Raw genomic sequence first — 12,657 nt, 5'->3', positions numbered from 1 at the left:
GGGGAGAACTGTCTTGGGTGCTAACCACTAGGTTAACAGTTATCAGGGGACCGCTATCTTTATTCTCCATTTTGCTCTGGGCCTGATCTGTTCTGCAGCCTCTGAGAACCCCCCACAGTATCAGGAGCCAGAGGGGTGCCGGCCTAGTATGAGACCCTGCCAGGACTGAGTTGTGAGCTGCACTGGGCATCAGGAGTTAGCCGGCTGTGTGCATGTCCAGTAGATTTTTAAGTGCCTAAGAGACTTTATTGGTGGAAACTTTAGGCACCAACCGAGAGACTTTAGGTGACAAGGGAGTTAGGTGGCAGCCAATCAGAAATTTTGAGAATTAAGCTTTGGACTTCGGTGCCTAAAATAGCAGTTAGGACCTGAATCCTTCAGTGGCTCTAGTCCAGAGGTACTTCCACCTGGGAACTTTTGAATATCGTTAGGGGCCTTTAAAACTCTGACTCTCAGGGTATGTCTCCATTGCATCCGGCAGGAAGCCTCCCAGTGTGGGGCCACAGACTTGTCCTAGCAGGGCTTCTGCTAACATAGGCGCTGACCCCGTAGGTGCTCTGAGGCTGGAGCACGCACAGAAAAAAAATAATAGTGGGTGCTCACCACCCACCGACTGCCCAGTGGATCAGCTCCTCCCTCTCCCCCTCGGTGCCTCCCACCCACCGTGGGTCAGCAGTTTAGTGGCGTGCAAGAGGCACTGAGGGGGAGGGAGAGAAGTGGGGGCAGGAAGAGGCAGGAGGAGGGGCGGAGCGGCGGCAGGAAGAGATGGGGTCGGGGGGGCTTGGAGGAAGGGGTGGTGTGGGAGTGGGGCCTGAGGTGGAGTGGGGGTCAACCCCCCCCCCCCCGGGATCTGAGTAATTGGGCACCTAGTGTGCCAGTGCTCTAAGAATAGCCAGGTAGACACTTCAATTCGGGCTGGAGCCCACGTCCTCAAGCGTAGGGTGCAGGGTGGGCTTGAGAGCACAGATGCCCATGGCAGTGCAGGGAACTGAGCCAAAGTCTCCCAAATTGCCAGCTAATTCCCTAACCACTGGGCCAATCTCCCTTAACCTCATGGGTGTCAGGTATCATCGGCTGGGGGAGGCTGTGCCCCCCCTAAACAGCCTGGTGTGGACCTGCCCTCACTCTGCCCCCAGACTCCCTCCTGCAGGTCTCTGTGCTCTACCCTGGCCCAAACTGGCTGGGGCTGGGGCTGGCTGGCCTCCCGCGGGGACTTGGGGTGGCTGGCACTGGGGGCTGTGGTGCCCACGTGGCGCTCAGACCGTGCTGCTCTGAGCACTAGGGCTGGGGGCACTGCGGCCATGGCGCTGGGGTTAAAAGGGTGGTGCTCTGGGCTCCTGTGAAGAAAGTGGGGCAGAAGGGAAAGGGGACGGGTGAAGCGTCAGGGACAAGGAATGTGGCTGGGGGTCAACCTCCCCCAGCAGCTGGGTCTTCAGCCACCCAGGCTTAACTTAATCAGGTAACCGACTCGAATGTCAGAAACTCTTTAGCGACCCTAAGAAAAGACCTATTTGTTCATCTAGTCCATCTCCTTGCCAGTGCAGGACCGTCTCCGGTTGTACATGTAGTAGGATTCTTCCCAGGCAGTTTAAATGTCCCAGGCAATATCGCTTCCACCACTTCCCTTGGGAGCCTGCTTTGTAGCCCTGTTGGTCTCACTATTCAGAAGTATCAGAGGGGTAGCCGTGTTAGTCTGGATCTGTAAAAGCAGCAAAGAATCCTGTGGCACCTTATAGACTAACAGACGTTTTGGAGCATGAGCTTTCGTGGGTGAATACCCACTTCCTCAGATGCATGTAATGGAAAATCAAAAAAACTGAGGAACCACCTGATCAGCATCCTATACAGCAAACAGGAAAACATCAAAAAAGAGCTCTCCAACCTGGAGACTCTCATTAATAACCAAACTTCTATACAAACGGACTTCACTAGAATAAGACAGGAGATCTACATTACTCACTTCACCTCTCTTCAAAGGAAAAAGGACTGTAAGCTGTCTAAACTCCTACCTGCCACATGGGGCCACAACAGTGGTACCCCTAACCCACCCAGCAATATCGTCAATCTATCCAACTACACACTCAGCCCAGAAGAAAAGTCTGTCCTATCTCAGGGACTCTCTTTCTGCCCTGCCACCCCCACCAACATGATACAGTTCTGTGGCGATCTGGAAGCCTACTTTCGCCGTCTCCGACTCAAAGAATACTTCCAGGACAACACTGAACAGTGCAGTGATACACGGGTGCCCTCCCACCAACAGCACAAGAAAAAGAACTCCCCATGGACTCCTCCTGAGGGTCGAAATGACAGCCTGGACCTATACATTGAATGCTTCCGCTGACGTGCACAGGCAGAAATCGTGGAACAACAACATCGCTTGCCTCACAACCTAAGCCGTGCAGAACGCAATGCCATCCACAGCCTCAGAAACCACCTTGACATTATCATCAAAGAGGCTGATAAAGGAGGTGCCGTTGTCATCATGAACAGGTCTGACTATCAAAAGGAGGCAGCCAGACAACTCTCCAATACCAAATTCTACAGGCCACTTCCCTCAGATCCCACTGAGGAATACACTAAGGGCTTGTCTACATCAGAAAGTTGCAGCGCTGGTGAGGGAGTTACAGCGCTGCAACTTTGAAGGTGTACACATCTGCAGGGCATCACCAGCGCTGCAACTCCCTGTTTGCAGCGCTGGCCGTACTCCCGTTTTGTCTCGGGTGTAGAGGATCCAGCGCTGGTGATCCAGCGCTGGTAATCCAATGTAGACACTTACCAGCGCTTTTCTTGACCTCCGTGGAAGGAGGAAGCCTCTGGTAATCAAGCTGGTCTCCTTTCCCGGTTTGCTCTCTCGTTCCCGGAACCCCGAGCAAGCAGGTCTCCTTCCCTGCGGTTTGCAGGGGGGTTCGGGGAACGCGAGAGCAAACCGCGGCGAAGCTGGTCTCCTTTCCCGGTTTGCTCTCTCGTTCCCGGAACCCCGAGCAAGCAGGTCTCCTTCCCTGCGGTTTGCAGGGTGGCTCCGGGAACGCGAGAGCAAACCGCGGCGAAGCTGGTCTCCTTTCCCGGTTTGCTCTCTCGTTCCCGGAACCCCGAGCAAGCAGGTCTCCTTCCCTGCGGTTTGCAGGGTGGCTCCGGGAACGCGAGAGCAAACCGCGGCAAAGCTGGTCTCCTTTCCCGGTTTGCTCTCGCGTTCCCGGAACCCCCCTTGAAGCCGCCCAACAGCGCTGCAGTGTGGCCACATCTAACACCACTCTGCAGCGCTGGTTGCTGTAAGTGTGGCCACTCTGCAGCGCTGGCCCTATACAGCTGTACTAATACAGCTGTAACAAACAGCGCTGCAAAATTTTAGATGTAGACATGGCCTAAGAAACTACAGCATCTACTCAGGACACTCCCTACACTAACACCAGAAGAAATCAACATACCCATAGAGCCCCGACCAGGGTTATTCTATCTACTACCCAAGATCCACAAGCCCGGAAATCCTGGAAGCCCCATCATCTCGGGCATTGGCACTCTCACTGAAGGACTATCTGGATATATGGACTCTCTACTCAGACCCTATGCCACCAGCACTCCCAGCTATCTCTGCGACACCACTGATTTCCTGAGGAAACTACAATGCATTGGTGACCTCCCAGAAAACACCATCCTAGCCACCATGGATGTAGAGGCTCTCTACACAAACATCCCACACACAGATGGAATACAAGCTGTCAGGAACACTATCCCTGATGATGCCACAGCACAACTGGCTGCTGAGCTCTGTGCCTTTATACTTACACACAACTATTTCAAATTTGATGACAATATATATCTCCAGATCAGTGGCACTGCTATGGGCACCCGCATGGCCCCACAATATGCCAATATCTTCATGGCTGACCTGGAACAACGCTTCCTCAGCTCTCGTCCACTCACACCCCTTCTCTATCTACGCTACATTGATGACATCTTCATCATCTGGACCCATGGGAAGGAGACTCTGGAAAAATTCCACCATGATTTCAACAGCTTCCACCCCACCATCAACCTCAGCCTGGACCAATCTACACGGGAGGTCCACTTTCTTGACACCACAGTGCAAATAAGTGATGGTCAGATTAACACCACCCTATATCGAAAACCCACCGACTGCTATGCCTACCTTCATGCCTCCAGCTTCCATCCCGGGCACATCACACGATCCATTGTCTACAGCTAAGCACTGAGGTACAACCGCATCTGCTCTAACCCCTCAGACAGAGACCAACACCTACAAAATCTCCACCAAGCATTCTCAAAACTACAATACCCGCACGAGGAAATAAGGAAACAGATCAACAGAGCCAGACGTGTACCCAGAAGCCTCCTACTGCAAGACAAACCCAAGAGAGAAACCAACAGGACTCCACTGGCCATCACATACAGCCCCCAGCTAAAACCCCTCCAACGCATCATCAAGGATCTACAACCCATCCTGGACAATGATCCCACACTTTCACAGGCCTTGGGTGGCAGGCCAATCCTTGCCCACAGACAACCTGCCAACCTGAAACATATTCTCACCAGTAACTGCACACCACATCATAATAACTCTTGCTCAGGAACCAATCCATGCAACAAACCTCGATGCCAACTCTGCCCACATATCTACACCAGGGACACCATCACAGGACCTAACCAGATCAGCCACACCATCACTGGTTCATTCACCTGCACATCCACCAATATAATATACGCCATCATATGCCAGCAATGCCCCTCTGCTATGTACATCGGCCAAACTGGACAGTCTCTACGGAAAAGGATAAATGGACACAAATCAGACATTAGGAATGGCAATATACAAAAACCTGTAGGAGAGCACTTCAGCCTCCCTGGCCACACTATAGCAGACCTTAAGGTGGCATCCTGCAGCAAAAAAACTTCAGGACCAGACTTCAAAGAGAAACTGCTGAGCTTCAGTTCATCTGCAAATTTGACACCATCAGCTCAGGATTGAACAAAGACTGTGAATGGCTTGCCAATTACAGAACCAGCTTCTCCTCCCTTGGTTTTCACACCTCAACTGCTAGAACAGGGCCTCATCCTCCCTGATTGAACTGACCTCGTTATCTCTAGCTTGCTTGCTAGCACACATATATATACCTGCCCCTGGATATTTCCATTACATGCATCTGAGGAAGTGGGTATTCACCCACGAAAGCTCATGCTCCAAAACGTCTGTTAGTCTATAAGGTGCCACAGGATTCTTTGCTGCTTTTACTATTCAGAAGATTTTTCTTGATAACTCGCCCTCAAATCCACACACCTTTGATCTAACTGAAGTAGCTCATCTCTTCGGAGAGTATGAGCATGATTCACTTAACCCCGGCCTAGTCAAAATTTAATTATCCTCATCCATTGTCAACATAAGAACAGGAACTGAGTAGATACAGCAAAGTGAAACTGACTAGGCCTGGGATTTTCAAAGGGAGCTAAACAAGTTAAACTCCTAATTCCCATGAATTTCAGTGGGCTCTGAGCTAACTCCATCATGTTCCTCGGAGATCCCCCTCATAGCTTTCCCCTTATTCAAGAAGAAATGCAGAAATTAAACAGCTTGAATAGGACATTTAGTTTTTAATTTTTTTTTATTTTATGGGGTTAGAAGCAACATGTGTCAGGGTTTTTAAAAAAAGTCTATGGGACACAATTCTCTCCTCACTGCGGTGTGAATCAAGAGTAGCTTTACTGGAGTCATACTCAACACAAGAGGAAATTGACAGCTTGTAGGCAAATGATTTTTTTTTTAAGGCAGAAACAGTCCTCAATCTGGTCAGAGATTACAGCTTATTTTTAATTTATGTAAGCTTGTGAAGAGTTTTTGTATGTCTCAAGTTCTCAAACAATCTCTCCCATTTGACTTATCAGGTCTTTCTTTTTGTTTTAAACAAAGAAATAAGTACAGGTGAGATCTCGCTCATTGACAATCATTAACCACTCATGTTTGTTCTCCCACCACTCCGATAGTTTGTTTCCTAAACTGTATGGGATATGGTGAGGAAACAGTCGCTAAACTAGTTCTAACTGGCTAAACCTGGGTCTATGTATCCTACTTGGAGTTTCCCAGTGGTTTCTTTGTAGGGGAAAATGAAGTGGGTTTCCCACACCCCAAAACTCTCTGAGTTCAATTCTCCTCCCAGAGTGGGTTTACTCCAACAGAATTGCTCAGACTTCAGTGGAGGCACTCCTGATTTTCCCTATTGTAGTGGGGAGAAGAATCACAGCTCCTACCTGTGTCCTGGCTCTAAGTTATCAACTTCCAGGAGAGCGGAAATCTATTATCTCCCTGAATGGCTTTTCCTGTGCTTTGCACTATAATATGAGAGGAAGTACGGTCTAGTGGTTAAAACTTAGGACTGACAGGACTGCGAGCGTCTGCCATTTATGCCTTTGAAAGTCAGTGCACATACTTGCCCATCCAATGACACATTTGTGCGTGGTGTTAGGTAGAACTCTCCTACAGAAAAGCAATTTGCACATTGGGTTTTTTTTTTCAGTGGTGACAAGATTTAGTTTCTTTATCAGGCTGCATGAATTCCAGGGCCTCATTTCAATTGTTTCTGCTCCTGGACTCATCAGCAAAGGTGAGAATAGGCTGAGTACTTCCAGTGTACAGAACCCTTCTCAAACCCAACGTCTGTGTTCTCAGCATTCCTGCTGATTTTTCATTATCTGATTCTCCGCTTTCCTCCCTTGGCATTTCCAAGTCTGAGACTCATTGCTCTGGTCCTTGCACAGCCTGAGAAAAGCTCATTAAGATTTGAATCAATTCTCCATTTCACTCTCTGGCCTTACAGGGCCACTAAGCTAGTAATTATTTTCCTTGGCACTACAGAATCCTAAACACATTAGGACTGGAAGGGACCACTAGTGGGTCATCTCTATCTGTCTTCATTGCAGCAGGATTGATTTCACTATGGCTAAATCATTCCTACGGTATGAGCATCTAGTATTTCCAACCATGGTCATTCGTCAACCTCCTTTGGTAGCTTGTCCCTTAGTTTTAGCTGTTTTTTACTGTTACTCCTTCGCTTCACCAATCCTACCTCTTTTCCAGCCCTTCTTCCTGTCTTGTCTCTGGGCTTTCTTTCTCGCTGCCCCATTGGCCAGGAATGCCCACCCTGACTTACCTCACCACATGCTCCTCCTTGCCCACAATCACTCCCATCTGATGTTGTTCAGGCAAGCGATGAGCTGTGACTTCTGCTTTTCTGCTAACCTCCCCTCATTTTACTATTATCTTCTCCTTCAATTAACTGCCTTTCTGTGTTGCTTCCTAGCTGTCATGCAAGCTAGGAGCTCTGTTGGGGGCAGTGACTGTCTTCTTTGTTGGTTGACTGTACAGCACCTAGCACAACAGGCCCTGCTTCTTGATTGGAATTCCTGAGTGCTACCATAATACAAATAATAATCATAGGTCCTAAGTCCTAATCATCCCTTCATGGAAGTGGGAAATATCACCGCTTAGTAGCTTTGATTTTCGTCATGGCCCACCCATATCCCTCATCAATATGTGGCCTATATAGATTACAAGCAGTTCACACAGGCGGACATGTCTCCTGGATTGTCTCCATTGCAGCACGTTAAGAGTTATGCAAAGAATAAATCATAAAGGTTTCTTAATGTTTAAAAAACGCAAGAAGAATTCACAAGGGCTTGGCCACAGAGTGTATGATTCTGAACATTTGTCCAGACGAATACAAAGGTTACAAAGCTGGTTGGGGAAAAAGGATCAGAACGTAGATTCCAAGCATTTTCAATAGCTTTAGGCCAAGCCCACGTCCAGACTAACCCGCGGCATCGGCGGGTTAAAATCGATTGCTCGGGGATCGATATATCGTGTCTAGTCTGGACGCGATGTATCGATCCCCGAGCGCGCTTACATCGATTCCGGAACTCCATCAACCCAAACGGAGTTCCGGAATCGACACGGAGAGCCGCGGACATCGATGCCGCGCCGTCCAGACGGGTGAGTACCTCGATTTTAGAAATTCGACTTCAGCTACGTTATTCCCGTAGCTGAAGTTGCGTATCTAAAATCGATTTTAATACCTAGTCTGGACGTGGCCCAAGTCTTGAACCTCTGTACACCAGGTGCCGCTTCCTTTTTACAATAGGAAGGTTCCCAGTTGCCTGGAATGCAGAGTTTGGCACACAGAGATAATGTCCTGAATGAATGATGTGATCATATGGTGACTACTGGCTTGATCCTGTATTCCGGTTGCAACCAAAATTCCCATGGCAGTCAATGGGAAAGTAAGGAATGCATCATCAGGCCTTACAAACCTAGGTTTCAGCAGTCCCAATGGGTCAAATGTTGGGTCTTGATTGTTGTCCAGCACACTGTTAATTTTTTTGGGTAATCTCATTCCAGAACTTTTGCACAATCCCACATAATGTGCATAACATCCCTAGCCCCTGTGTGACACCTCCAGCCCATTTTCCATTCCCAAGTGGTGTGATTGATTCAGTTGCTTGTGGGTACATATCAACACCAAGTTTCACATCCATTTGCAGAATGTTCACAATACCCTGTACTTAACATTTATGATTAGCCACTGACAAAAACTAAACTTAGTTAATGCAGAGTTAACGTCACCCAGTGCTGTCTTGTGCCCTTCCAGAACATTGAGCTTAGCTGAACTCAAATCTCTGAAAGCCAGATATGATGAATTAAGTTAACACAAGCTTGAACCTCTGAAAGCCAGAAAATTCAGAGTTAAGATACATGCTATTTTGCGACTCTGATGTCAGATATGCATCTATGGATTCTTTTTCCCCATCCCAATGTAGCTCATGTACATTTACTCTCTTTGGAACATCACTTTGGTTTGGGCAATTCCCTGCAACAGATTTTGCATGAGCCGCACTAAGGGCTGGTCTACACTGGGGTGGGGTGGGGTGGTTGATGTAAGATATTCAACTTCAGCTACAAGAATAGCGTAGCTGAAGTCAACGTATCTTATTTTGACTTTCCTCCCGTCCTCACAGCGCAGGATTGACGGCCATGGCTTCCCCGTCGACTCTGCTTCCGCCTCTCTCCCTGGTGGAGTTCTGGAGTCGACGGGGAACGTGGTGGGGATCAATTTATCATGGCTAGATGAGACGTGATAAATCAATCCCCGATAGATCGATCGCTACCCGCCAATCCAGCGGGCAGTGTGGACGTGCCCTAAGGCACCACAGAGGGCATTAGACATACGGGTGGTGCATATCAGAAAGGACTGTGGTGTTTGGCTGTATTTTGTAATTACCGCCTAATTCTTATGTTGTATGCAGTATAGTTGCAGCAGGGTTGGTCCCAGGGTATGACAAGGTGGGCGAGGTAGTATTTTGGAGCTGTGTTAATGGGCCATTTCACCTTGACTGGTCCCTTGAAATGTGTTAACTACTTATGCAAAACAACCTGTTCCACCTTGTATTTAGCTGTGGTTTCCCAGAGCTGAGGAAGAGCTCTGTGTAAGCTCAAGAGCTTGTCTCTCTCACCAGCAGAAGTCAGTCCAATAAAAGAAGTTGCCTCATCCAGCGTGTCCCTCTAATTCATGTGTGTCACTCACCTTCTAGAAATAATTATAGCTCCTTCCAAAGTAGCTGTGCTACTCAAGACAAATTTCCTGAAAGTGCAAAGCCTCTAGGCTCACAGACAGCAAGTAGCGACATGCTCAGCAATCCGTCTCACGTGTCTTCCGAGATCAGCACTGGAACACGGTTGACAAACATGGCTGGGTTCCGTGATTACAGTATGGCGCCCTGAGTGGCTCTGCGAGTCTGACACTAGGTATGCTCTTACCGCCTGCCTCCACCGTACTTCTACACACGCTCACCCATCTGCACCCAGCTCGTGCACACTGCAGGCTCTTTGGCACATCAGTTCTAAACTTCATCCTCATGAACTTTTGAAATATTGCTTCCCCGAAGGGGCAGTGGGTGCCAGACTGTGACGCAGTAGGGAACGGGGTGGATTGACCTGGGAACGTCATCTAGTTTTACTGGGACTGTCTGCATTGGGGATGGGATACCAGGGGATGTACTTATTTGACGGATGATACCTGAGCCTGTAACCTGAGCCAGGAGGGGGTGGGGTCGGTGACACCTTTGCCTGGGAAAATGGACAAAAGCGATAGAAGGAGCTGGGGGGAGGCGAGTGAGTGGGCTGCCGGGGGGGGGGGTTCTTTCTGTTTTGGGCTGGCTGGGAAGACACAGGGAACCACAAGTCTGGGGTCCAAGCTCCTTGCCCCCCAGAGGGACCTGGCTGAGGGGTCCTGGTTGAACCTACAAGCCCTGCTTGGAACTGTGTTCCTGTCATCTAATAAACCCTCTGTTTTACTGGCTGGCTGAAAGTCACGGTGAATCGCAGGAAGTGAGGGTGCAGGGCCCTGACTCCCCCACACTCTGTGACACAGACGTTAGCTGAGATCAGGTTGGGGAGATGAGGGTACCTTTACCCTGCAAGTGAAAATGGGATTGACGCACGCGAAGGCTTTGATTTAGCTAGCATGGGTATCAGTACTGGGGAAGATGTGGAGGGACCACAGGCTTCAATCTGAGCTGGCAACCTGAATATGTACCTCAAATCCACATCAACTCCAACCCTGTGCCGTCACTTTGTCATTACTGTGGTTACCTATGCTAGCTAGATTAAAGATAGCGTTGGTATGCCTATCCACATTACAATCACACCTTCGCTTGCAGTGTAGACATACCGTTTGAGCCCAGGTGTGTGCAAGCACAGAAGAACCAGGTAATTTTTATGAACGTCCATCTCTTGGGAGCCCTTTGCTCAAATAACTCAAATATGGATCATGAATTCTATCCCACAACCCCATGAGGTACAGCACATTTCCATACAATAGGAGTAACTTGCAGATTTTAGCGCACTCAGAATAGTGCTCTAAGATTTGTGTGCTTACTCCCAGACTTTGTAAATGTTCTGAGCCAGTTCTGAAATGAATGGGTTGGACCAAAGTCTATCATTCTGTATTTCTCTATCCCAACCTTTGCCACCAGAAGCACCTGTAAAAACGTCCCATTTTCCTCTTTGAGGAAAAGTTCATTTTTCAGCTTCCCTCTCCAGGATTTCACAGGACTTTGTTAGCAACGTTACATCTTTCAGATGAAAAATTATATTTTTTTAAAGCAGAGATCCTTAACATTTTCAATAGTCAGTCATAGAATCATAGGACTAGACGGGACCTCCAGAGGTCATCTAGTCTAGTCCCCTGCACTCAGAGCAGGACTAAGTATTATCTAGACCATCCCTGACAGGTGTTTGTCCAATCCGCTCTTAAAAATCTCCAATGATGGAGATTCCACAACTTCCCTCAGCAATTTATTCCAGTACTTAACCACCCTGACAGGAAGTTTTTCCTAATGTCCAACCTAAATTGCCCTTACTGCAATTTAAGGCCATTGCTTCTTGTCCTATCCTCAGTGGTTAGGGAGAACAATTTTTCTCCTTCCTCCTTGTAACAGCCTTTTATGTACTTGAAAACTGTTATCAACTGAGGAGAGTTGGCAGTTTTTCAAAGGGACACTATTAAGGGCCTAAAAGCAAGCTATTCCGCTGGGTAGGAAATATAGAAAATGTGGCAAAAGACCACCTTGGCTTAACCACAAGATCTTGCATGATCTAAAAAATAAAAAGGAGTTGTATAAAAAATGGAAATTAGGACAGATTACAAAGGATGAATATAGGCAAACACAGGAATGCAGGGGCAAGATCAGAAAGGCAAAGGCACAAAATGAGCTCAAATTAGCTATGGGAATAAAGGGAAACAAGAAGACTTTTTATCAATACATTAGAAGCAAGAGGAAGACCAAGGACAGGGTAGGCCCACTGCTCAGTGAGGAGGGAGAAACAGTAACAGGAAACTTGGAAATGGCAGAGATGTTTAATGACTTCTTTGTTTCTGTCTTCACTGAGAAGTCTGAAGGAATGCCTAACATAGTGAATGCTTATGGGAAGGGGGTAGGTTTAGAAGATAAAATAAAAAAAGAGCAAGTTAAAAATCACTTAGAAAAGTTAGATGCCTGCAAGTCACCAGGGCCTGATGAAATGCATCCTAGAATACTCAAGGAGCTAACAGAGGAGATATCTGAGCCTCTGGTTATTATCTTTGGAAAGTCATGGGAGACGGGAGAGATTCCAGAAGACTGGAAAAGGGAAAATATAGTGCCCATTTATAAAAAAAGGGAAATAAAAACAACCCAGGAAACTACAGACCAGGTAGTTTAACTTCTGTGCCAGGGAAGATAATGGAGCAAGTAATTAAGGAAATCATCTGCAAACACTTGGAAGGTGGTAAGGTGATAGGGAATAGCCAGCATGGATTTGTAAAGAACAAATCGTGTCAAACCAATCTGATAGCTTTCTTTGATAGGATAACGAGTCTTGTGCATAAGGAAGAAGCAGTGGATGTGGTATACCTAGACTTTAGTAAGGCATTTGATATGGTCTCGCATGATATTCTTATCGATAAACTAGGCAAATACAATTTAGATGGGGCTACTATAAGGTGGGTGCATAACTGGCTGGATAACCGTACTCAGAGAGTAGTTATTAATGGTTCCCAATCCTGCTGGAAAGGTATAACAGGTGGAGTTCCACAGGGGTCTGTTTTGGGACCGGCT

Source organism: Gopherus evgoodei, chromosome 16, assembly GCF_007399415.2.
Source record: "Gopherus evgoodei ecotype Sinaloan lineage chromosome 16, rGopEvg1_v1.p, whole genome shotgun sequence".
Taxonomy (NCBI): domain Eukaryota; kingdom Metazoa; phylum Chordata; order Testudines; family Testudinidae; genus Gopherus; species Gopherus evgoodei.
Note: the sequence above shows the minus strand (reverse complement) of the source record.